The sequence below is a fragment of the Sturnus vulgaris genome, chromosome 2 (genome assembly GCF_052056855.1).
Source record: "Sturnus vulgaris isolate bStuVul1 chromosome 2, bStuVul1.hap1, whole genome shotgun sequence".
In the NCBI taxonomy this organism is placed as follows: Eukaryota; Metazoa; Chordata; class Aves; order Passeriformes; family Sturnidae; genus Sturnus; species Sturnus vulgaris.
The window spans coordinates 99,217,411-99,243,297 of NC_142244.1; the positions used below are offsets into that span (position 1 = coordinate 99,217,411).

A 25,887-nucleotide genomic window follows, 5' to 3' on the forward strand; every position below is an offset into this window, starting at 1 on the left:
ACCAGAGCTCTTCAAGCTAGGCTCTTAATCATCTGCATCTGTTTATGGTAATAAAGGAGTAGGGAAAGAAACAACCCTACAAAACAACCAAACAAAAATTCCAGTCAGAGCCAGGCACATTGCTTTCAGCTGTGGACTTTCCTCCCAGCTTCCAAGCAGTGTTTCCAAAGTGTGCTTTCAGGTAGCTATTAGTGCCAGTTTTGTGGCACTGATATACATAGGTTTATTGTATTCCTTTGAGTGGGGCTTTTCTTCTTCTTCTTCCCTGCCATCCCTTTAAAACAATAAACAATAAGCTTTTTCTGCAGGACCAGTGTTGCTTTTGAGCATAATCGCAATTTATCCAATCCACATTAGTGCTAAAGGCAAAAGGTAGTGTATTCTGTTCATTTTGTAGTGAATCATAGAATGTTAAAGGGTTGGAATAGACCTTAAGGGTGAGCTAGTCCCAACCCCCTCTGCCATGGCCAGGGACACTGCTCCAGACCAGGTTGCTCCAAGGCCTTGTCCAGCCTGGCCTTGAACACCGCCAAGGCTGGGGTTCCCTTTTTCTGAGTTAAGCAAAGCACTAACAGACCTGTGCTGGGGCAGCTCTCTTCCTGTGACTGTGAGACTGCACATGGGTCAGAAACACCAGAGTGCCCATGTAGCTGTTTCCCTCTTCCAGAGGTCAGCTGTGCTGCTTCGGTGTCACTGCAAGCCCAGGGAAAACACTTCACACTGCAGCTGTACCAGTATCAAACAAAGGATGTGTTCTTGTGAATCAAACTCTCACTGTCTTCTCTTTCTATTTTCTAGAGTTGTCCTGATAGCCTTTTTTTTTTTATTATTTTTTTTGTACTGGTGGAAAAAAAGGCTTTTTCAAAGAACTGCACATTCAGTATCAAAGGAATAGGAGGAATGCTATTTGTAGGAGATACTACTGTTTGCTTCACATTTATGCTGCCACTGTGATTTCCTTTTTAACAACTGGAGCAGAAGAGTCTGAAAAGGGAACTGGAAAGACAACTGCAGGTTTTGTTTTGAAAAGCCCTTTGGAAAGAATACCTGTTTCATACTGCCATGGCCAGCATGGAAGCTCTCTGAGCAAGGATCCACTACAGTACTTTTTGGAGCAGGCTTGTTACCTGACTGGTTGCTTTCATTATGTCCCTTATTTTGGATGATCCCACAAGGTCTGTGATGACATGAATGAGGGCAGAGTGTGACAGGCTGATCAGGTGACTCTAGGAGGTATCTGCTTTAAAAAAAGAACAAATTATTGCATTGAAAATGCTGAGCAGTGTTTGTTTATTGGCTATAGCAGCACTGAACAGTGGGGGGCTTTGTGCTGAAGCCCAAGTTAGCATGGTTAACAAAACCGTGCAGCTTCTTTAGAGCAATTCTTTACTTGGGCCAGTCATACTTTCTTAAAGGAAAAATTGTGGAGTGTAGCATGTTCTGCAGTACTCAAGCTACTATGGATGTATCTTCTGCAGTGTGGCCTGGAAACAAATTCATTGTTTTGTTCTGCTTTTCATCTAACAGAATCCATCCTGTATCTCGGATTTTATTCTTAAATTATAACTTCTGAGGACAAGAACTATCTTGTCTCTCTTTTCATCTGGATTTTTCTAGATTTTAATATAATCTTCCATATAAGATTTATGATTAGCATTTCTAAGCAGCAATTTAGTACAAATAATACTACTTTATTAATAATAATACTTTATTATTGGTCAAGGTTTCCTGTCTCCTGTTATGTCTTGATAACTGCTGGCTGGATTCAGTGCTTCTGAGCTTCTTTATACTGATATTTGCTGGCTTGTAATTTTGAAGAGAAGAATAAATAATTCACATGAGGCTAGGAGTTTTTGTTTATCTTTTTAAAAAATGTTGCAATGAAGTGATTCGAGTGTTAGGCCATATAATGCAATTCCAAATATTTTTAAAATAGAAAACTTACGAGATAATGTTATTGATGTTCTATCTTGCCAAATAAATATTTCAGTGGACTGATAATGTGGAGCTGCTTTGGAGGGATTTCTGCTGACATTATTGTTACACAGGGTGATTGCTGTGCTGCCGATGTTATGCACCAAACCTGACCCACTGTAAAACGTTTACAGTTTTGCATTCTTCTGTTCTAAAAATGGAGCAGCTTTCACAGTCTTTTATTCTCATATAATTTCTCCCTTTCACGCAATCATACTTAGAAATCAGCAGCTTGCTTTGCTGGGATGACATGCATGCTGCTTTATTTTTCAATTTCATCAGTAATAGGTTTTTTTCCTAGCTTGTAATGCTACACCACTGACACAGTGATCGTTATTCCTTATTCACACAAAAAATCTAGTGAAGTCTCTCTAAAGATTTCAGTCTTTATGGTGGGGTTATTAAAATGTATAAAATTATTCAGATAAATAGCTTTCATTTTGCAGCACTTCATTATATTTTTTCTTGAAATAGAGTATACATTTGTAATACTACTCTAGGGTGTATGGAGTCTGATACGTATCTCCTCTGGCTTCTGTATTAGCTGGGCTTTGAAGTGACAATATACTGTTTGTGTTCAGACTTCCATAGATGGGGGAAGAGGAAAATAAAACTCTTTTCAGGATTTGAACCTGAGGGTTTTAAACCCCCTTCAAAAGTATCAGGGCCATAAAAAATGTCATCAAGAAGCCATGTCTGCCAAACTATGGCTGCTTCTGCTTTGGTGCTTAGTGGTGTTTGGGAAGACAGTGGGTTCATAATGGTGAAGCAACACTTCCTACTTGTGTGAGTGGCATCTCTGCTGGGCCAGAAGCAGCTTTCTAATGGACACAGGTCCTCAGAGCTGAAGGCCAGACCTACTTTTAAACTCTGGCCACCCAACTTTAAGCTGAAGTGGGTATGTTATTTGTCCTTGCCTGTTTTACCAGTGAAGTACCATCTATCTCCATCACTTGCTTTGGTGGTAACTACTCTGCACAGCTGATACCTCTCCATGGTTAAAGGCTCTCAAAACCTTTTGGCTCTAGTGGCATATCCACATGTGCCTGGTGCTGTTTAGTAGCAGATAGCTGAAGGCTTTTTGATTCATATGGTTGTAGCTTCAGGTGGAACTAGGCTTTATGACAGTGTTTGTGTACAAGTTCAAAAAGCTTTATGTCAAAAGGCATTGTAAATCTAAGTAAAAATAGGCTGCTTTTCTTACAATGTAGCTACTCAGGTGCTTTAATGCATACACTTGGGAGAGGTTTGGTTGTTTGGTACTTCTCTTAGTTCTGAATCCATGAGGAAATAAACCTGAACTGGGTTTTTTTTCTGGGTCATAGTTTTAAACTAAGGACTGTGGTGTCTCACCCTTAAGAAGGAACACCGAAGAAGGGAGCACCAAGTAGATGCTTGGTGGTCAAAAGGAATGACAGACATCAGTCTCCACAAAAGCTGACAAAGCTGTTTCAGTGAATGACACACCTGGCATGGAAATCAGTGTTCATTAGTCCCTTCTCTCCAAGTATAAATGTGTGGCAGTGAATATGGATAAAGGGTTAGGGCACAAGGGAAGTGAGAGTGACAGAGATGAATTAAAGAGGGGGAGAGAGAAACATGGGATGTAAAGAAGGAATAGAGATATCACCAGTCCTGGTTCCAGCATTGATCCAGCTAATGGTGTGGCCAGGATCCTGGGCTGCATATGTCCTTAGGCTTTGTTGGGTGCCTTTTTAATGATAGGATTCCCCACTCTGGAGATAAGTTTCTAATTTTCTATGCAAATTAGCTATCATGTGCAATTTGTTCTTATAGACCTTTCTGGAAATGTGTGAGAGGGCTTCAGAGGTCTTTTGGCAGTCTTGATCCCCCACTACTGTCCGTGCCTTCTTCTCAACCTCATCCCTGTGCTTGCACTGTACTATGTTGTGTTTATGTCCTCAAGCCAGAACAAGGACATTTCTCTCAGGAAGGTGCTGCCCTACCTCTGTATGGCCCCCTTCTCCAGCCACATCCTATTCCTTCTCGCTATGTTATTGCCAACAATCCTTGGTTGTTATCACACCAGTCCTTGGCTGGCTCCACAGCTATCGGTGCCTGAGACATACAATAAACATCAGCCCTTTATCTTCTACAGGAACACATTACATGGGGCTAAAAAGTTATTTCATGTTCAGGAAAGTGTGCTGAGTTAATTTGTGTTACTTTTTATGTGCTATGAGGCTAGAATATCTATATAAATACACCTCTCTCTTTTCACAGGTAGTAAGTTATAGAACCTCAGTTATTAAGCCTTCAAATGCAGTTCTGTCTTGGGATCCAACATAGGGAGCCATACTACTGTCAGTGATAATCACAATTGTACTCATGCACTAATCATGCACTTATGATTTCCTTGTTGTGATAGAGAGCAGGATGAAACACATTGTCATGGATGTTCTGAGGAAAGGTATTTGCCTGGCTTTCTGATAAAGTTGGCAGTTTAAAAATTGTTTTTATTGTTAAATTGGACAAATTTGATCTGGAAGTAGCTGAACAGAGAAAGCAACAGGCAGAATAATGTCACTAGAATCAGTTTTCGCATTAAGCCTCACCGACCTTGGTTTGGACCTCAGATTTGCCAGTGGAAATCTGGAATAGCTTAATCTGAAATTCATTTGAGTCTGTCCAGGCATACTTTGCTGGAATTGAATGCAGCCTCAGCCAACCCACTCCAGGCTAAATTGTTCACCTGTTTATTCACCTATGAACACGTGCATCTACTCACCCACTGACACAATTTCCTATGAAGCCAAAAGACAGGGGCACATTTTATAAAAGCACGGAAATCTTGAAATTCATAACTTTTGACAGCCATGACAAATAAGCAGCCGTATCCATTACCAGTCCCCAAAGTTATCTAGTATCCTTTCTACATGTAATTTCTTACACCACTTTTTTTTTACATCAATCTTCTTTTCACTTGATATTTATTATTCATAGCATTAATAAGAGTTCACTACTTCCCTTTTATTTTCATTGGTGTCTTGAATATTTTAACACAGTAACTTTGTTTCCTTGCTGTGGATTTTTTTGTGCTTTTTTTTCATCTTGTGTTTTCTAGTTTTATCATCTGGAAATATTATTAAAGACATTATATACCTTTTCTTCATCCAAAGACATGGTGCATCTGTTGACCTTCAGGGCATATTGCCGAGGCCATCTGGTTTTCAAGGGTAGTGGGGGTTGGCAAGGAATGGGGAAGGATTTAAGGCAGAAGGAGATATTAGGTTTCTTATTTATTATTTGATTAAGGTTTTGCTTTGTTGAAGGATAAGACTGATTGGCACTTTGTTACAGTGTTTGTCTTTTTGTAATCTTTGGTTCTTCTTGTGGTTTTTTGTCATCATTATTGTTTTGAAGTGGTGCTGGGCTGGGGAAGCTCTTGTGTGCATGTGCTTGTCTTTATCAAAATAAACAAAACAATATGGCCCCAAACTGGTGTGAGGTGTTAACCAGTGCTGTTGTAGTCTGTTAATACCAGGGTTAAATGACATCATTTCAGACATTTCTCATCTCTCAGTTGAAGCAGGTGTTAGTGACCAGTGAGGAATTAACAGGACAAAGTACCAAGTCCATTTCAACCTGAGAAAAGTTTGGGTTCTGGAACTTTTCCCCCAGCTTTTCAAAGGGAGCCTGATAGTCTTTTTTAGTGAATTCACAGCATGTAGATAAGAGATACTGTTTAATTTCTACTCTTATCTTTCCAGAATGAAGGAGTCTGACATGTGTGCAGGTTTTACTGGGGCTGGAGGCAGAGCAGGAAAATACAAAATTTTATCAATTCTGGATGCTCCCTTTTTCAATATGGCCACAGCAATTGCTATGTTCAGTGCTTCAGTGGTTTTGATACACCTTTGCTTTGTTATCTTTTTCTCTTAGTACCATTAAGAAACCACTGGTTGGCCATATAGGATATAAATTGGTGATTTTTCTTATATTTTATAAATGTTTGTCATATATCATATTATTAGATACACTGCAGTGCATAAAAAGCTTTGATTTACATGTGTTAAAATCTGTTACAATTCGGTCACCCAAAATCTTATACATGAACTGAAAATATGGTGCACACTTTCTTAGGAGAGGAAAGAAATTATTTTAAGTAAAGTTACGGAATAAACTATTTGTTTTAACTGAAAATAAGAAACAGCCTGGTTCTAAGAGAAAAGTTTAAGCTCACATGTTAGAAATCATCTTCTAAATTAAGAAGGGGCTAATTTCAATTAAAGCAGAATTTCCCACATTAAATTATCATGTCTCCATATGTGTAAATTCTGAGTGATCTATTTAAAACTCAGAATAAGTATCCCAGGAGGAGGGGGAGTGTATGTGTATGTGTGTGTCCCAATTCTTCTCCTCATTGTGTAATCTTCATAACTGAACCCCAGTATATCAAAATCTCCCCCCAGTCCAACAGCTCCTGCCCGTGCACAAGCCCTGTCTGGGTTACAGTTATGACAATATGATGATCTTGTCATATGCTTTTGTATTTAATGATGTCCAGAACACTTATTAATTATTCAATTTATTGTCAGTCTTCTCAATGGATTTATTTCTCCATCTTGACCACTGTATTTTAGGAAGACAAAAACCAATTGATTTATACACTTACCTTACAAATAAACCAGTATGTATGACAAGGAAAGAGTAGAAGAAATAATGCACCTTTGTAGTGTTTAATCCTTTCTGCCTGGATTTGGGAGAAGGAAAAAAATTGGAGGGGGGGAAGGGAAAAACTCCTAATTCTTGTGAGGAGAGAGGAAACTAAGTAACTTCATTAGGAAAGTCTGCTTAATCCTTTGTGATTTTGGGGATATTTCATGTTTAAATGTATTACCTGAGGTGTCATTCCAACCTTGCTCTTAGCTTTTTCTCCAGTTTCTTCTAAATAAGTGGTGAATTTGAGAATAAGGCAAAAGAGCTTATAGAAGCATAGTTAAAAGCTGGCTTTGATGTGTGCCTTGTGACCTAATAAAAGCATTGCAGAAGCTTACCTAAATAAAATGCATAGGGACCTGGTTCCTTGTCCCTTTTTGTTTGTTTGTTTGTTTGGGGTTTTTATTTTGTTTTTTAGAGGAGGATTGGTTAGCTGACCTTAATTTTGAGGAATAGCAGAGGACAAAAAGACAAGCTATTGTCTTTTGCAATGGTCATGATCAAAAGCTTTCTTACCAAGTCACACATGGGTTTGTAGAAATTCCACCCAAGGCTCGTGGCTGCCTGTGTTAGCTTTCAAACCTGTAGCTTTTCTTAGGAAAACACATAAAAACACAAAACATCTGTCAGAAGAACTTTTTGTTTGGAGAGCTTTGTGAACCACACCTTGAAATTCCTTCCTTGGTGGTAGTGAGTTTGTGCACATGTGAAATAACCAAGAGTAGTGTAATCTGATTTCAGCAGCTCGGGGGCTTGTGAAGGCTTTCAAAGAGATTCATGATGCCATAAAACATAAAACTTTGAGACAATTACAGGTTTTGCTGTTTTAACAACATACAGTAAAATCAAGCACAGTATGAACAAGCAAGGAATCATGTTGTGTTCAGGTAGACATGCAGTACGAAAAGTTAAAGACTGCAAATTTTATTTTACAAAACTGAAAGCCTGTACTCTAGATTAATTTGTTCAAATCTTATTCTGTGGATCATATCCCCACTTCCCTTATATTTTAATGCAGAGTTCCTGTCTGCTGCTTTTTAATTCATGCAGAAGTGCTTATGGAATTGTAAATTAAACTGTTTTCTGAATTAGACACCAACTAGATCATTAATTAAATTCCAAGTATAGAGCCAAACCATATCCTGGCTGTCTCTGTAATGTTGATGGAATTAAAACAGGTGCGGTGACAAAAAATTTTATGTGGAAAGTCTTGATTACTTTGGTTAGACATAACAGAGTAAGTCTGTTTGACTTTCAAATCCTGAATGAATTTGCAAGATGTGAATCTGGAATAACACTGGTAGGCTGAACAGATTCACTGACAAGTGACTGGAGTCCCTTAACTATAGCCATTCTTCCCATGCATTTTTGAAGGCATGTCTGAAGGCATAAAACATCTCTAAGTTCTGTTGGAATTTAAGAAGTTATTTTTTTCTCATTAGAATATCATATTTTGGTTTTCTTAACAAAGCAATATTTTTAATAGAAAGCATTCAACTTTTCTAAAGTTCTGAAGAATGTGAAGTAGCTTCATGGATGTTTATAGGAAACATTTTCCCAATAGAAGAGAAAGCATGAAAAGAATGTGCAGATTACCATTTGGAAATGTAGTAAGTAAACAAGGGCACTAACTGATGGAAATCAGATAAAAAAGGTTGAGAAGGGCTCGAAAGAACTTAAAAAAAAAGAAAAAGAAAAATTAGACCCTGGAACAGGTTGTCCAGAGAAGATGTGGATTCAGCCATTCCTGAAAGGCCTTGAACAACGTGATGTAGTGGGAAGTGTCCCTGTCCACGGCAGGGGGTTTGGAACAAGATGATCTTGAAGACCTCCTCCAACCCAGGCTATTCTGTGGTTCTATAGAAAATTTAAGTTGCATACATAAATTTGGAGATTTTTCCAAATGTATAGGTTAAGGTAATGTTATCAAGGGTTGCAAGTGTGTGAAAAACAAGATGACTGTGAAGTTGACAGTAGTTAAGCATAGAAGTAGTATAGCAAGAACGGATGCAGAGCAAAGGGAGAAAGAGTGTTCAGAATAATTCTGGAGAATAATTACATTAGAAATGGATAAGGATTCAGGTCTTCAGTATAGAAGAGGCAAGTCTGAAGCACAGAGTATCTTTCCATAACTGATAATTAAAATCAGTTTTGAATGAGATTCCCTATTTCATGGAGAATAAGAGAGTCAAGGACAGAGCTCCATGAATTCCCCAAATGAGGTGTAAAATGCAGTTAAAAGTAAATAGAAGCACCCAAAACAAAAATTAATTCCATATACTGTAAGAAGTGTAAAAAATGAGCCGCTTCTTTTTCAGTTGAAGCCATGGTTATATGCACCATTCATGTTTCTGTCAGTGGTTTCTTTTGGTTTCTTTACTGAAGAATTGAATTCAAAAGTAGAAAAACCAGTATACTAGAGTACTTGAGGATGTGCTAGGTGTTGAATGAAAAAACCTTCTGTCTTCTGATACACATTTTACATCTGCTGTTTCTGTAGGTTGTTAAAAAAAAAACAACCTGTCATTTTGCCATTTATTATGTGATACAATGGATGCGATTAAATATATTGAACAGGAACAAATTTTGAACAAATCAGTGTATTTATATGAAAAGTTAGATTAAACCCCATAGATAAATAAACAGTATAAACATGGAAGATGTTTATTGAATTTGGATTTTCAGGGCAATGCTGCCTAACTCCTTTTCTTTGAAAAAAACCCTGACAAAACACATATACACACACACACATACATACATCCGTGAAAAAAAGAACTTGGAAGCGTGTATTTCTAGTCTAGAACATTGGTTCTTTTGTGTGGGATCATCTCACCTAACTTTTTACATAGATGTCAGGTAACAGAGGTGTCTGGCTACTTTGGAGCCATCCCTGATGCAGGCTTAGGTGCTCCCAGCACATGACCTGTCTCCTCTGGGCAGGCTCACCCATCAGGGGTATCACGCCCCAGAAGTGCCTGTCTCCCAAGATGGAAAGGAGCTGCCCTTGGACACATGTCTGCATTGTACCTGTCAAATAGACATCAGCCCAACTATTAGCTTCTGCTGCATCTCACTAACCTAAATAATTACTCCTTTCTGTCGCTCAGATACTTAGTTTAAAATATAACTGAGCTTGCATTCATTTTTAATGTAGTTTTAATCAGCTATGCCTTCTGACCAAGGTTTTTATTTGTTATAGCTGATCTCAGATGTTATCATCTTTCTGAAATTAAAATAACTTGCTATAAGGTACTTGATAAGAGAAGAAAACTAAAGTAAAATTTTTAAAGCAGAGAGAAGACATATAAATAAGAACATGGGTTCACATGCCAAAGCAAACAATGCTCGAAGGGTATTGAGTGAGGTCAGTAGGGAGGGGCTGAGTAGCTCCAGGCATGTGTATAACTAATTTTTGAAATACTACAAGTGTAACTTACATTATAAATAGCCATATGTTCATTAAGTAACTGAAGAAGGAAAATCTGGGAAAAGTTTGTCCAGACATTTATAACTTTTTTAAAGGCAGTTGATTCTTTCCATATGATTTTCAGATTAAGAAGTGATCTTCATCTCTTGAGGCCGCTCATTGTTGAGAGCTGCAGTAAAGGAAAAGAGCAAAGTTATCATCCAAGCTTAAATGCAAAACATGAAAACCTTTGGGGTTTAAGCTGGCTGTTGGTTTCTTGATATAGCTTTTACTTTATAGCAGTGGTATATAGCAGATCTTCTCCAAAAACTTAGTTTAGGTTTTTTTCCTAAAGTCCAAAGTGGTGTTTGAATGCCTGAACAGCAACGGAAGAATACGCCTTCTGTCTATCAAAATGAAGATGTTCAGTGCATATTATGCAATTCATTCTCATCATAAAAGATGTACTGTTTCTCTATTTCTAATTTCATATTCATAGCCATAGTATAATTGTAAACAAAAAAAGATAACCTTTATATGATGTGTATGCAGGGAAAGTGAATTTATAAACTAAGAGCAAGGGCAGCTCATAGAGGAAAATATTGGAATAAAGATAGGTTACTCTGCAGACACTATTATAAATGTCAAGTAGATTTTGACAGCTGGTAAGTTGGAGACATAATTACAAAAAACTTCCATACATATATAGACTGCCTTTTAGTGTGAAGAATTGGCATGCAGTGAAATGAGAGGGTGAGTAGCATATGGGGGATTAAGGCAGCTGAATTCTAGTGAAATCTGGGGGCAAACAAATAGACCTCCAAGACAAAGACTTGGTCACACTGGTGTTATGTATTTGTTGATTTGTGGAGTAGTGATCTACCCTAATTAAAGGAAGGTTCATCTCATGCAGTTTTCCATCCCAGAGAGAGCGTCTGTAATACAGAAAAGAGGAAGTTTTCAGAGGAAAACTTGTTTGGAGTGATGAAGATTTCTCTTTAACAAACTGGTCTCTGTGGCAGTCTGTTTTGATGGAAGCTCTTTGTACACTCAGCTAAATTGTTAGACATCATGGCCAGTTGGGTTAAATAAATGCATTTTAGGGGAGATCCATATTTAAGCAAGCATTGGTATTTCTGTTAAACATATTTTCCAAAAATTACTGTGGATTTAGGCATCTCTTAAAGTCTTCATAGAAAATCAATTGCATATATACTTGTACACTTTAAGTATTACTTCAGTATATATTTGGTTTTGGCTTCAGTTTAAATTACAAATAGAAGGACACTTGGTGACCCTACAGAGGGAGAGATTAGTTTGGTAATGCAAACTATATCAGGAACTGAGCTATACATTTATTTCTGGATCTTTGTCTTTAGTCTTTTGCTTGGATTTCTCTGGAGCCTTTCTTTATAGCTGTGCTTACCACTCCATTTTTTAAGACATGCATTTTAATCAGTGTTCTGCAAGTCCAGCAGTACTGCTTGACACAGGGCTTCCACTCCATGCAGTTGCTGCATCAGGAGGAGATTCTGCTGAATCACAGCTCAGTATGAACAGCTTAAAAACAAAATATTTGAATGTTCAATAGAAACCAAACTTGTTGGAACCCTGGAAACTGGGAGGGTTTTTTTTTTCATGTAATGTGAAATACGAAATCATGAACTATAAATTGGGACCTACTAACTAATGAATTATTATTTGCATTAATCTAGTGAAAGTAGTACTCTCTATTTGCTGCTGGAGTTTTAGAGAATGTCATCAGCTCAATTGTGAGAAGACTTAACTGTGTACCTGGATCTCGCCAAGGCAGTAAACCCCCATCTGGCAAATGTAACCTTTCCAGCAGGTTTTCTTCATTTCTGCTTATCAATTTAGCAAATAGCTTAAAGATGAGAAACTGCTTGGGAGATTACTAGTCAGGAAAGCCCCTGCTTTCTCCCGGTTAGTAATTTCACTAGAAAACCAAGAAAGAAGGGCTGAGATCTGCTGGTTTTGAAATCTTGGAGGGCATAGGGACCAGAAATACTCAGTTTCTCTAATTACAGATAATTTCTTTTGTATGTATTGAATTGATTCAAAATGTTCAACTGTTTACAGGGTCATGTGTGTTTTACATAAACCTTTATTAACTGGTAAAACACTGTTTGAAAAGATCCTATTGTGTTTAAAACTTGGATTTTTCTCTTTTTTCCCATTTTAATTGAAGTTTAATTTCCATTTTAAAAAAATTATGGCCCTATATATAAGAAGGGGTCATTCATTATTTTCCAGCTAAATGATGTGTAAGAATAGTAAATGTAGGTTGGCACACATTCTTCCTTAGGTGTGTATGTGACACAGCTTCATGGTAAGCAAGTTGCAGTATTGACCTGGCGTAAAGATTGTATTTCATTGTAGGGTAATTAGTGTGTACTAAGAAACACTGAAAAGAATAACGAAAATATCAGTGTTGTAAGTGGCTGTGCAGCTCCAGGATATTTTGGCCAAGATCCACAAAACATGTAGGGTGTTGGCTGAATCGAAGTGGGCGAGCTCTGGGAGGGGAAGATAAGAGCAGCAAGCCCTTGAGAAGGGATGGGTGGGTGACCCTGGGCATTCCCTGCTGCTGTCCCCGGCTGGCTCAGCAGCATCGCTGCCCTGCGAGCCACAGGCTGGCCAGCCTTCCTCGAGGCACTGGAGAAGCTGGAAAAGCCCAGGTTGGTTGGAGGCTGTTTTGCTGTTCTTTTCATCATTCATGTACGTGGACTGTGTGGAATATACGTTTCGTGGATCGTTTTGAGAGAGGTGCTAACTGAAGCACAGTTACTAAAGCTTGAAGCAAATCTTGGTGAGACAGAAAAAAAATGAAATAAGTAATAAATTAGATCTGAAACATGCATGTTATTTTCATGTTACCAATAGGATTGGAGGGAAAATACTGTTCTTGCTTTTTGCAAAATTGAATTTCAGTGAAACGCTTCAAAAAGTATAGTATTAAGAATAATCAGTTACTTTGTAAGCTTTTTTCCATTTGAATTGCTGACTATTCCTCATTACTCAGTTTTTTACAATGTGCATGGGTTAAAGTTGAATTAGTGTGTTTTATAAAATAACAGGTCTTTAAACACAAAATATCAGAGGCCACCCATAGCAGAGGAATGTAAAGAGTACATGAAGTCTTCCATCTCAACATCAATGACTTGATGGTCATCATCATTATTAATTAATTTATTTGACTACCTGAAATTGACCTGTTTGACTTTTGAGTTCATTTCCTGGCCTGGTAGGAAGTTGGAGTTATTTCTAACTTCAATAATGGTGTATTTCCTTCAGAAAGGAAGAGACTTGAGAGCTGTGCCACCTTTTGTCCAGGAAAAGGTGAGCACCAAGCAGGGGGAAAATTTGCAACCCTTTGTGTGAATCTTTTGTTGGTTATTCTCCACCTAAGGTTGATCTTCATAACCTGTTGGTTCATTGCAGAGCAAGAACATAATGAAAAAATACGTAACTTGTGGACAGTTCTTAGAGAGTCTAGAAAAATTCCTCAAACGGTTGGAAATATAAGTCTTCCTAAATATTTTACACTGAGCAGAATTGAGATAGTGTTTATTAAATGCCTTCTGTTTATTATTTCCATCTGCAATCATATGGTAGAATGCTCAGAACTGGTTCCATGCAGTCAAATTCTCCCTATAAACTGAGTACTTCAAATATGCTGGTGCTGAGAGGTTTTTTTCAATCCCAAAAACATGTGAAGAAGGGAATTTAGGAAAGAATGGAAGTGACTGTTCATTGCCATTATGGTGTAACAAATCTCTGATATTAATTTGGATTCCCCCATATCTGTACATGTATTGTCTATTCTCAAGACTTGAAAATATAGAAAATTAGTCTTCTGTATGAAAGAGAAGGTCTCTCTCCATCTTGTCTTATCCATCCTGCTTTGTGCAACAGTTGCCTAAGCCTGATTCTCTTTTATGTGATATTGATTAACAGCCATGCTGAGTTTAGGACTGTCACAAGGACTAAAGGGTGTTTAATTATTCAGCTCCAATAAAGTGGAAGACAGCACAGCAGGAGCAGCAGCAGCTGTAACATAAGTCATTGGTACTTCACCTCAAAATATAAGAATTGTTCAGTAATAACACAGCAATTCTCCTGGCTTGAAGGAATTAATAGAAATCTGGACTGAATATTTGGAGAATGTGTGAGTGATGGGCTTGTCCTCAAGATAACTCCATTCTTAGGGTATGTTCTTAGGCACAATGCCAAGTGATTGTACTCACATGAAAAGAACACCATTTCACCAGAGGCACAATATTCCTAAAATCAGATTTTCAAAAAGGAAGGTGTGCAAGAGCATTTTTCTGGTTATTTGTTTATAGATCTATCACCTCTACATGTACATGAATATTTCACATTTGTGAAAATCCCCAGTTCTCATGAATGGGTTCAATGTGCTACCTTATTGTAAAAGTATATTTGTATGGTTTTATATTCCACAATATATTGTGGAAATATTTTTGTATGTTTTTGGATTTTGACTTAGTTGAAAACAAGGATTTGATGGCATCTTTTTCAAGCCTAGAACAAGACATAGAAAAATAAAGGACACTGTTGTATTCAACAAATAATAGACCCCTAAAACCACAGATATTTTGTGCCATAACGTGCCAATGAAGCATGCCACAAATTTGCAGCATTATTCTGCATTAGCGTTCCTCTAAAAGATGTGTTGGTTTATCTCAGTACTGGAACCATGAGGAGGTCTCAGAGCTGTAGACTCTTGGGGTTTGGACAATACCACTGTGTTCTGTGCTTCATTCATGCAATCTTCATGAGATAGTTACTTTTGTCATGGTTAAAGAAGAAATACTGGTCAAAGTGGATGTTTGACTTCATATAGTAAGTCTGTTTAATTTTAAATTTGTATTTAAAGTAATTTTAAATATTGCATATATTATGCAGAATTGTGTTTTGTGAGAAATATATAATCTTTAACATGCATCATAAGACTTGGAAATTAGAACATAACACATCTTCTAATATAAAATTGTGAGTTACATTTTGTCTGGACTGAGCTGTAAGAAACATCTTAATAGAGTGTGATTTCTTAAATCGGATAGTAACTATAGCCTTGTTTGGATTTTTAATAACATTTTGTACTTCAGCATTGGGAGCAATGGCAGCCTGTCCCTGAGCATTATGCTTCTGTCTTGAAGAAGACAAAAGAGCTTGGATGTGATATTTTTCATTGCTAAAGAATAGAAAAAACACCAGTGTGCTGATGTTTAAAGGGTTTTGACTTTATTTATGTTCCTATTAAGCTTTCAATTATGGATAATTTTTTTCCCCTTGTTTGGGGGAAGTCGGGTAGAAAAGATAGGAAACGAGGATCCAGTAGCTTGTTCTCATGTTTTGAAATTATTATTATTGTTGTTGTTCTTGTTATTATCTTAATCTTTAAAAATAGTTCCTCCTTACAGATTAAGATTCATCAGAGCAGAATAAAGATGTGAGAAGTGCTGTGCTTTCTTGTAAAACAGTTTATTGCCCAGTCTTTCCACCTCATTAGTAGATCTTCACATCTTTTATTCTCAATTGTGTTAATTCTTTGGCGGTTTTAGGAATGCAGATGGAAGGCAGCTCTCTGCACCAGGGTTAAATCGGATCAGACTGTGTAGTCACAAGGCAGAGCGAAAAGAGAGTGAGTTTATGGGAAAAATCAATTGTTGGTATGTGAGTACAAATTAAAGCCAGCTTGCCTCACTGTTTATTTAAGAGATGAACTTTACTGTGACTGGCAAATGGATCACGAACCTAAATAATGTCATTGTTGTACTCATTAAAGCTGGAGCAGCGAAATAAACTAGCACAGCCCATGTCTGTGCACGATCTCTTCGGAATGAGATGAGGTATAGCTGTTAGAAAAAAATAAATTATTTTAAATTAATTCTTTGTTGCTTTCACAGCTAGACTTTAATTAATTGGTACATGATCAGGATAGCACAGAGTGCTAAATCTCTAGAGTGGCTGATTTTCTGCCCTGTGCTGTTCAGTCCTTTAATATTTATACATGGATGAATGGATATATATGGTCTGCATGGATATTTTTATACGGATACTGGACCCACAGTCCAGGGTATGATTTTGTCATTTCACAAGCATTGTCTGGTTTTAGAACAAGGTATATAAACCTCTACATTTCATTTGTATTGGATAGTATTTTCAGAACAACAGTTACAAAAGTTTCTCAATGGTGTCATTTTTTTTAAATAACAGTCACTAAGTGCACAGATGCACTTGGTCCTTTGTATAAATTCTATATTGTACTAGAAATAAATGCCCCAGTGCTGTGCATTCAGTTCGATTATTATTGCATTTATTGAATGGCTGGGGTTGCTCAGCCGTTGGCCTTGAGCCGTTGGCATGCCTCAGGTGGTAAGCAAATTGCATACAAATGCACTGCTTGTCATATCTTGCTGCTTAATTTGTTCTTTGGAATAAGTTAGTCTTATAATAGGCAGACATATCACAAAGCAAAAAAGCATGGGAGGGAGATTAAATATTGGCCTTGTAAAGCCCTTCCCAATATTGCATCACTTATCTTTCATGGAAAGTAATAAATATTGAAATAAATGTTTCTGCTTTACAGAATTTGTCAGAATGTTTGCATCTGTCAGCAGCCTCCTAATAAAGTGTCCCTTCACCTAGCCCTGTGGTGGGTCTGCATTGTCATCTGATGGGAATATTTAAGCACCCTTTTCATAGGAAGGTAGGGAAATGCATTGATGGAAGAATTCCTGTACCCGAAAAGCTGATCACCCATTAATTAGAACAGATTTATTGCCTTTAATGGTAGTGACAGTCTAGAGTACATTTTTGGGGTCACAGAGTCAATACAGTGCTATTTTTATGATGGTTTATTTTTAATGTGGTATTTCTGAAAAGTCACACCAATGCCTCCTTTGGAACAAAGAGGTACACATACATAGTTCTGAATAGCTCAGCAGCTCACAGAAATAATAAAGGACAAACGACAGATCATTTAACTTTTGGGTAATGAAGAACTTTTTCTTCCAGAGTATTCATTGCAATGCAGAGTATACATTGCAATGCACACAACAGAAAATTACTCAGATATCGACCATGGTGTATATTGCTAGAACCTCAAAATAGTATTATTTAATGATAGATACCAGGATATGTTGCTCTGCTTGTATCAGTTTTTGTTATGTTACAGTGTATCTCACAATTATTTGGTGAATGACATCAGGTTTTAGAAATAATTGTCATTTTGGATGGCTCAGTATTTATCTATTGGCTTTTGATCAGACTATGTCCTATTATATCTTGCTACATTCAATTAACTCAAAATGTATTTGTAGGTCTGTGTGTCTGGCAATTTCTATGGATGAGGGATTCAATCTTATTAGACAATCACTTTGATTTCTTTGATAAATTTTTAATACTTTATGCCCAGAATGACAAAGTGTGGTTCTCACTATTTTTGATGACCAAGCCTGGACTAGATCATGCTGTCTAAATAAATAAGGCAGTATCAAGATTCTTCAAGCCAAGTATATAATCTTTTCACTTTAGTGATGAACTGCAACGTATTTCCAAGTTCATCATGCTTTTGGGTATTCTTTATATCATAGCATCAAAGCTTGGATGAGTTTTTATCTTGTAAAATGTGAGTCAGTAGGATCTGAACCCAGCTGAGTTTATGGACTAATTTCCAGCCTTAAAATGTGACAAATATAATGGACTATTTTATTTGTTCCATTTGCAGTATTACATCACAAGTCCATCCTGTCTGCCTTTTGCACAGTGTATAGCCTGTGAGGATGAAGAGAGAGCATTTGTCACTTGCAGTCACCTTTGTTTGGGATTCACAGCATGTTTTAAGGACCCATTGGGTGTGTGTGGAATGGTGACTTTCATATTTCATATTGTGACCATTGGCAACTACAGATAAATTTAATCATACCACTCAAAGAATACAGAAAGCTGTACAGAATACTAATAATGTGAATCATGAATTTTTAAGCTCTCAGAGGATGCTCCAAAAAGAAATTGATTAATCACTGTGCTAAAATAATATAATACCTCGAAATAGACTTTTACTTGGGTGAACATCATAAGATAGTCGTTTAATGTCAATACTGGATGGCAGGAGTCTCCATAACGCAGTTCTGGCTCAGTAATGAGTTTGCAGGTATGTTAATTACTTTAGAATCACTTAGGATTTCTCTAATGTTCATCTTCTGCTTAACATGGTGCACCTACCACCTGTGTACACGCTCAGCACACGAAACCCTTCCCTGAATCTGATGGAGTTTTTGTTAGTTCACTCATTTGTGTTAAGAAAACAAAACCAACCAGCTCGGGAAGCAAGGTTGGTGTTGAGACATATCTCCAGATCATACCACAGTTTTCTTTCTACCTAGGGGGCAAAGTGCAGTATTTCACGTGTTGGTACAAAAGGGTTGTGTGGAGTTTTAGTGTTACAGCACTGAGAATATGGCATATCCTCCAGAAATCCTGGCGCTGCAGCCAGCAGGCCCAGAAATACAAGCATGGTTTTGCAGCACAGCCTCTGTCATGAAAGCTACTCCATCACTCAAGTAAATCCTGACCCATCTTGTGGTGAAAATCTGTCAATTTATTGATTTTTCTATTTCTCTCTCTTTTTTTTACACTTTCACCCTGCAAAAAAGATGCTGTAGGGAAAATGGTAGCAAAGCAATTGGTAATTCTTTATAACAAATTGCATAGAAGCAGCAGGATGCACTAGATGCTTACTAGAACTACAGTTTAAAAATAAACATCATCTATGAGCATAATATTTAAAGCTTCAAAACAGGTTAACATCATAAGTGGCACTAAACATATTTAAAGAAGTAAAGGATAAAAGTAAAATAAATATTGTAGCATCTTAATCAAAATTAGATTTCACAGAGTACAGGGGGTAGAACTGTCAAGTCTGAGAGATTGGTTCCATTTGCTGTTAATATTCAGCTCCCATGCACTGGGTTTTCTGCCCTGAAAGAAAAATATGACTTCTCTAGAATAATCCAGCCTTTCATTCTGTTTTGCAGCCTTGTCTAAGCAGATGAATCTGATAATTCCTTAAATGGGAGATTTGCCAGCTGAGAGAAACCTAGAGGGCAACAAATGGGCAGTGATGACAGAATGTCTTGAATGCTGAGAATGTTGTTTTGATTCCACACTGTTTAAAAATATATTTGTCTAGTGGAAGGTAAAATGTTACATAGACAGATAACATAGGAGATTTCCAAGGCATTACACACATACGTACACACATGCACACACAGTATTTGTTTTGGATTATTTTTTTCTGTAGGCTTAACCCAGATAAATTAAATTACAAAAGCTCTCAAAAAAAAATAAAAGGAGGGGGTAGGGAGGAGGCAGTGCACAAAGCAGTGAAATCAAAGCAACTCTGCCTTAAGGCTGCAGAGATTTCCTTATCTTATCCTGCTGTTTCTAGGTATTGCAAAACATATGGCTCACCTTTAGGGGCAGTCCCCAAACAGTGGGAGATGTTGCATCCCATCTGTGCTGCAGCAACTGGAGGTGCAATAACAAGGTGAATTGAGGACGCCAAGATGACTGTGTTTAAACTCATTGCTGGTTTACTAAGGTGCTGTTGGGGGCAGGGTGGTGGGGCACATTTTGTTTGGGTGGGGTTTTTTTTAGCTACCATGTGGATGTGCCTAACAAGTCTGAACATGGGTTCTGCTGGAGAAAAATTGTTCTGAGGAAACTTGGTAGCCTGAATCAGGAGTAAAAATTCCAGGATCCCAGATATTGAAGTATGAAAAGCTAAGAAGGAAAGCGTTTCTCTGTCTCCCACATTGTATTCTGGCAGCAGCTGAGCTGGCTGAATAGGCTCCCGTCCCCCACTGTTCAAAACTGCTCAGTGTTGCTCCCACGAGATTTGGTTGATCATGTAGTCACTCTCTAACCTGATTCGTTCACTATAATCTAGCTTAGTTTGAACACTTTTTAGCAGTAACTCTCTGAACTCTATAATAAGAATGATTTGGACATGAGCAGTTATTCCACAGACACTGAGAGGCAGCCATGTTCAGCAGGAATGTAAGGGAAGAGTGATTATGAGGAACAAGGGAATAATGCTACACTAGTGAAGCTTCACTCAGAGCAAGAAGCGTAATGACACACTGAAACTGCATACTGCAGTGGATAGAATGGAGAATATAGACAGACTTACCCTGATGAAAATTAGCTTTCTAATACTTGACCCCCAAAATTTCTAAGCCAAGCTTCTAAGCTTCTTAAGTTTATGCTGCAGAATTTTCCTAAATAATTTCAAAGGCCAGGGCAAAAAATGTCTTAACACCTTTGCAACTGGCTAAAACACTTTAATGTAAACAAAATCTGTGAACTGACATGCAAAAGATCTCTTAATGATCTTTCTTGTGCTGTTGTTGCTTCTGTCATTACTATAATTATTCTTTTACTTCAATGAGTCTTTTACTATTAAGTCCTTCTTTACCTGCTAATGTGATACAAGAAAATCACTTATAATGAAGACTGAATATTCATACCCAGCTTTAGGCATCAGCATCCATATACATAAATTGGAATCAAAGTTAAGTGGCATGAACATCCCTGACATGTTCTGTCATGATATAAAAAGGATCTTTTTCATTTAATACAACAAATAAAACTAGCTATCTTCCTGTGCAAATACTTGTTCTCATTTTTCATAATATTCTCAATTTGCAGAAGGAAAGTTTAGCTTGCAAGATGAAAAGACTGATGGGTTGCCAGAACTGCAGGCCACTTCCCTTTTGTTTTGAAGTCAATGGCAATTGTACTTCTGAGACTCTGTGTAAAATTGCCTTTTAATGCTGACAAAAAGTAACATCACATACTGTCTGCATAAAATTCAGTGATACAAAATGTACATGAAGGTGTAGTGCTGCATCAGGGCATGCACGCAAATGTGCAAATATGAATAGTCTGCTTTGCAATTTGAATTATTGTCCTGATCTGTAAGACTTTCAGGTGTTTTTAATTTATTAGTTAGCATTTCAAAAAATAGACCTACTATTCATTGAAAAGACCTAAATGTATTTATTTAATAAAATTAATGCACAGGTAAGCATTAAATGCTGTGGGACACTTCACGTTGATGGAAGAAATAAAATCTTCTATCTCTTTTTACTTTTAGCTCCGTGTAAGATTCTTGCAAGTTTTCAAGAAATTACATTTGCAGCAACAGGATCAGTGCCTTTGGACCCTAATGCTGGAGTAGCAAGGCTGAGGAAGCTTCAGGGAGAATGAAAGCAACTTAACTTCACAGTTTTCTGCATTTCAAAAAGTCCTTCTCCCTCCTCAACAAGTTTAACAGTTGAATTAGTTGAATTTTCAGAATTTGTTGGGGTTTCACATTTATTTCGTCTTATTGTGTGATTTGATTTTATTAGAGTTTTGAAATGTGATGCAAATTTTTTTCATCATGGCTTTGGAAAATACTTTAGGAACGTTACTATGTGTGAGCATACCATGAAGTGGAATGATGTATTGACTGAATGGCTTGGATAACAATTTGCTAATTCTAAGATACTGAGTATGCTTTCTGTGTGTCCCTTCAATGAAGTAGTCTAAAGAATCATTATAAATCTGTGAGCTTCGTTATCTAAATACCTCTTGAAACAGATAGAAAATTGAAATAAAAGAAACTGAAGATGGATAGATCATACTATTTATGGTGTCAGAATTGCATCAAAGCACAGAACATAGGTATATTGAGAGATAATCCTTTAATGAATTCATTAAAGGAATTTATCCTAATCTTTTTATATAAACAAACTTTTCTAACATATACACCAGTCAAAATTGTCATATATGCTATCAAAAGAGGTGAATTTTGTTTCAGTGTAGAGGTTTTGTTTACTCCTATATGGCATATAATGATGAGACAGCTACTATCAACCATCAGGTTAATCAGAATAATAAATCAACAGGACCAAAATTTATCAAAGTTATTTCCTATAACATGAAGATGGTCATTTTGAAGGGATTTTTCCTTGAAATTTCACTCCTGCTTCTGACTCTTAAAATATTTTATTAAAAAGTCCCAATGTGTTGAAATTACCTGTGTTACTGACCAAGTCCAAGGACTGGGTTCCTCAGACCAGTGCTTTTTTCCACCAAGTCTGTGTGATGTTCATTGACAGGTTATTTCATCCACGTCTTTTGAAATGCTCAGGTTTTTCACAGCCATGTTTACTGCAGATGATGTCATGTTTCTGCTCTTTTTCCTCATTTAGTGTATTTCTCTAGCCAGTATTCTCAGTTATATTTTTCATATCCAGACAGTATAACATATTAATCTGTCCTGCCTTCTAATTGGAGGTAAATTAAAATTAACATACATACCGTAAAACTGTAATTTAATTTAATATAAATAGTTTTTACTCCTACATCTCTACAATGATTTTAGGTAAAAGGAAAAGGTAATGTTGAAAGAGAATCTGCAGTGTAACAAAGGCATTCTGTATCTTTAATTATCAGTTTTAGCTTTCTTATAGTTGCTTAACCAGCATAAGCTTTACATGGTCAGAAGGAATGCCTCACATTTGGTATCTTTAAGACCTTGGATGTATCTGGACTCAATATGCAATTTTTTGGTGTTTTTTATTAAACTCTCTATTTTCTATGTAAATAGCACAACAAGCATATGTAATTTTAGTATGGAGAGATTCTTACTGTAGGATCCTATGATAATTCAGGACTTGAGAAGGTCCAACACCCAGGTCAAAGCAGGGCCAGCTTTGGGGTTAGTTATGGCTGTTCTAGGTTTGATCTAGTCAGGAGTCCAGAAATGGAGACTGCACAGAATAATAAATGAATAATAAAATTCATTATCTTTCTAATGCTGAAGACAGTAATTACTGAATATAAAAATTGCTTTTCAAATGCATATTACAAAGAGTGCTCTTTTTGTAGATCAATATGTTAGGTCACTTCTGCCATGCTTTTTAGAACAGGCATTTATGTGCACTCCTAAAATGCTCTGTATTTTTGACTGCTTAACATGCCATGTCCTTCCAAGTGTACACTTCCTGTCATACAAAGTATGGATGTTAGTGGACTGTGACTCTAGCTGTTTCACTCTTACATGGTTCTTCTCTTTTCCTCAAATTCTTCTTTGCTGCTTGCATTAAAAGATCCTAAGAATTCAGTGCAGCCATTTAAATATAAAGCTGCTATACATTTGCCCCTGATTTACAGGAAAGAATCTGTATGTATAATAATTTTGACGGTGCTTTGAAGAGATACTATTAACCTCAAGAATTTTAAAATTGTCTCAGAGTTAGTACCCAGGAAATTCAGCCTCACTGACAGTATAGCAAGTTTTTTCATAAAGCACACAAATTAAGTCAATGTTTTGTTCTTTGCCTGGCAAAGACTGTTTCCTACTTAGAAATTCAGGACCATGATCTGTTTTATTAAAAATTACTAAAAACAGGAGAAGATTTTTTGACATTTTTTTACTGCAGAATGTTCTTTTGATTAGATCTGATGTTTGCTCTGCTCAGTACCACTGCATTTCAAAGGAGTATGTGTTAACAAGAGTGTGAAATTCTGCATTTCATGTGCAAGTGCGACTGACAAGTGTTGAGCTTGGGATGGTTTGGGGCAACCCTTGCTCAGGATACTGTCTGCCCTGGGTGGGAGTAGAAAATACTAAACAGAGAAGATGAGGCTGGGAAGGAAGAGACTGTCTTTGAGCAACGGGCAAGTAGACTGGCTGATGTGCGAGTGTCAGTGTCTCTGGGATGAGTTTTCCAGCTTCAGGCCGGAGGGAAGGAGTGGGTGGAGAGTGCATGTGAAACTGAGATTTCTGCTCTGGGGTTCACAGGAAGCAATCTCAAACAGCTCAGTATTTAATAACCTGCTCAGTACTTTACTGGGTGGTGTAAAGACCTGTGATTGCATTTTTGAAAATCAAGTAATGTCCAAGTAGCTGCTGTTCTTTCTGGCCTTGTTCTGAGGTTGTTGGTGCTGCTCCCAAGAACTGCTGGCTGTACCTCATCCTGCTGCTGCTGCTTGATTCACCAGCTAAGTCAGTTTACATCACTGAATATATTTTACTTATCTATTTCATTGTTAAAAGTTCAAATATAGCTTTTCTATTCACTCTTTGAATTCATACTGATGTCCACAAGTTAACTTTAACTTGTGGTACTACTTTTAGGAGAATTTCTGAATGTTGGCTGTTGGCTTTACTACAAGCATGTAGAGTACAAGAAGTACAAGTTTCCTGTTTTATTGTTTTTCGACATCAATATTTTCTGTGTCCATGATAACATCCAGAGGAAATAAACAGATGAATAAATGCTACTACTCTAGCTGGATCCTGTGATTCCAACCCAGAATGTGGATTATTGACCACAATGTAATGGATCTAGAAGAAGGGCACCTTTTAAAATCATCTTTCTTACTGCTCATTACCAGCTTTGTCACTTTTTGTTTCCTGTCCCACAACTTCTTAGAAAGGAAGCATAAGCAAAAAAATCCTAATTATTTTTTTCATAATTTACAAGAAATTGATGAGAATTTAGCATTGTTACCATTATTTCATTTCAACAATGTGATATAATTTGGAAGGCCTTGGCGCCCTATAATTTCAGCCTCTGCAGAGGTCCACTAATTGAAACCTGTCTGGAAATAAAAGTCATGGGGATAAAATGGGTCTCATTACAACATTCGAAAATTCTGCCCAAGAAATTAAATAATTGGTTTTTGTACTTTTAGGAGAATTCTTGAGCAGCTTGCAAAGTGCATACATTTGTGGCAGCATGATGTTCAATTCATGGCTATACAATATAACGCAGTTACAAAATTTCTTTTGTCACCCATTGTTCAGAAAGATGTACAAGAAGTAAGTAGTATGAAGAAATTTTATCTTGACAGCTGTAGTTGGGCCATCCTCAGGAGGATATGCTGAAAATTGTCCTCTTATGCAAACTTCTCTTGAAACTTCAGAATAGCTGAGAAACTTCCAAAAGTCTTTTCAATATTTTTGTGTTCCCCTATTTTTGGCATTGCATAGTTCCATAATGCATACATTTAAATTTCATTTTCTGCCTGATAGCTCCAGCATTTTATACTTAGTGGGCTGATCAAACAAATAATATTGTTCAGTACAGGAAAGAGATGAACTAGTCCCTCCACTCTTAACACTGGTTTTTCCTTTGCAGAAATGTACCCAATAAAGCACAAACCAGAATGGGGGCTTGAAAAATATTATTAGTAGAATGAGTCTATACCACCAGTGATTCAGTCATCTGTCAGCCTGATAAATGGATTAGTGTAAGAGGTGTTCCAGTGGGGAAATGAAGCCCATAGGGCTTCCAGCTAATTATATTTAAGTTGTTTAGTACTGCTGGGAAGCAGCATCCAGGCAATTACTGAAAGCTTTGATGCAGTGTGCACTATTAGAGTGTGGGTTCAGAAACTCATTACCCTTTCGTGCTTGTGTTGGATGGATTCTAGGAAACTGACATGAAACAGAGAGCAGGAATCAATAACTAGAAAGGCATTTTAGTTCGCTTCTGATCCATTTCCTGATTCAGCAGCTTCTAGCCTAGAGCATTTCATACAATTGCTATAATGTAAGGGGAAAAATGTGACTTAAATATATTAATTATCATATATATATACATCCTGTTACAGTGATGTGTAGCTGAGGTTCCACCCAAGATGAAGTTTCAAGAGGTCTTTTAGGGACAAGCTGCTCCTCTAATGCCATGCCACAGTTCAAAGCACCTGCCATCTCT

General features: G+C 37.2%; 1 protein-coding gene across 3 annotated transcripts in view; it reads left to right on the forward strand.

Annotated features, from left to right (window-relative positions):
- The window catches only part of TBL1X (transducin beta like 1 X-linked), a 187,247-nt gene that overhangs the window by 70,348 nt on the left and 91,012 nt on the right, over positions 1–25,887 (forward strand). Inside the window, exon 1 of one of the 3 annotated variants that reach the window (XM_088160185.1) lies at positions 12,649–12,759. The exons of the other annotated variants lie outside the window; for them this stretch is intronic. The gene's annotated coding sequence lies outside the window, so the exon portion shown is untranslated. Of the gene's footprint in view, positions 1–12,648; positions 12,760–25,887 lie in introns of those variants that run through there. 3 annotated transcript variants of the gene reach the window in all.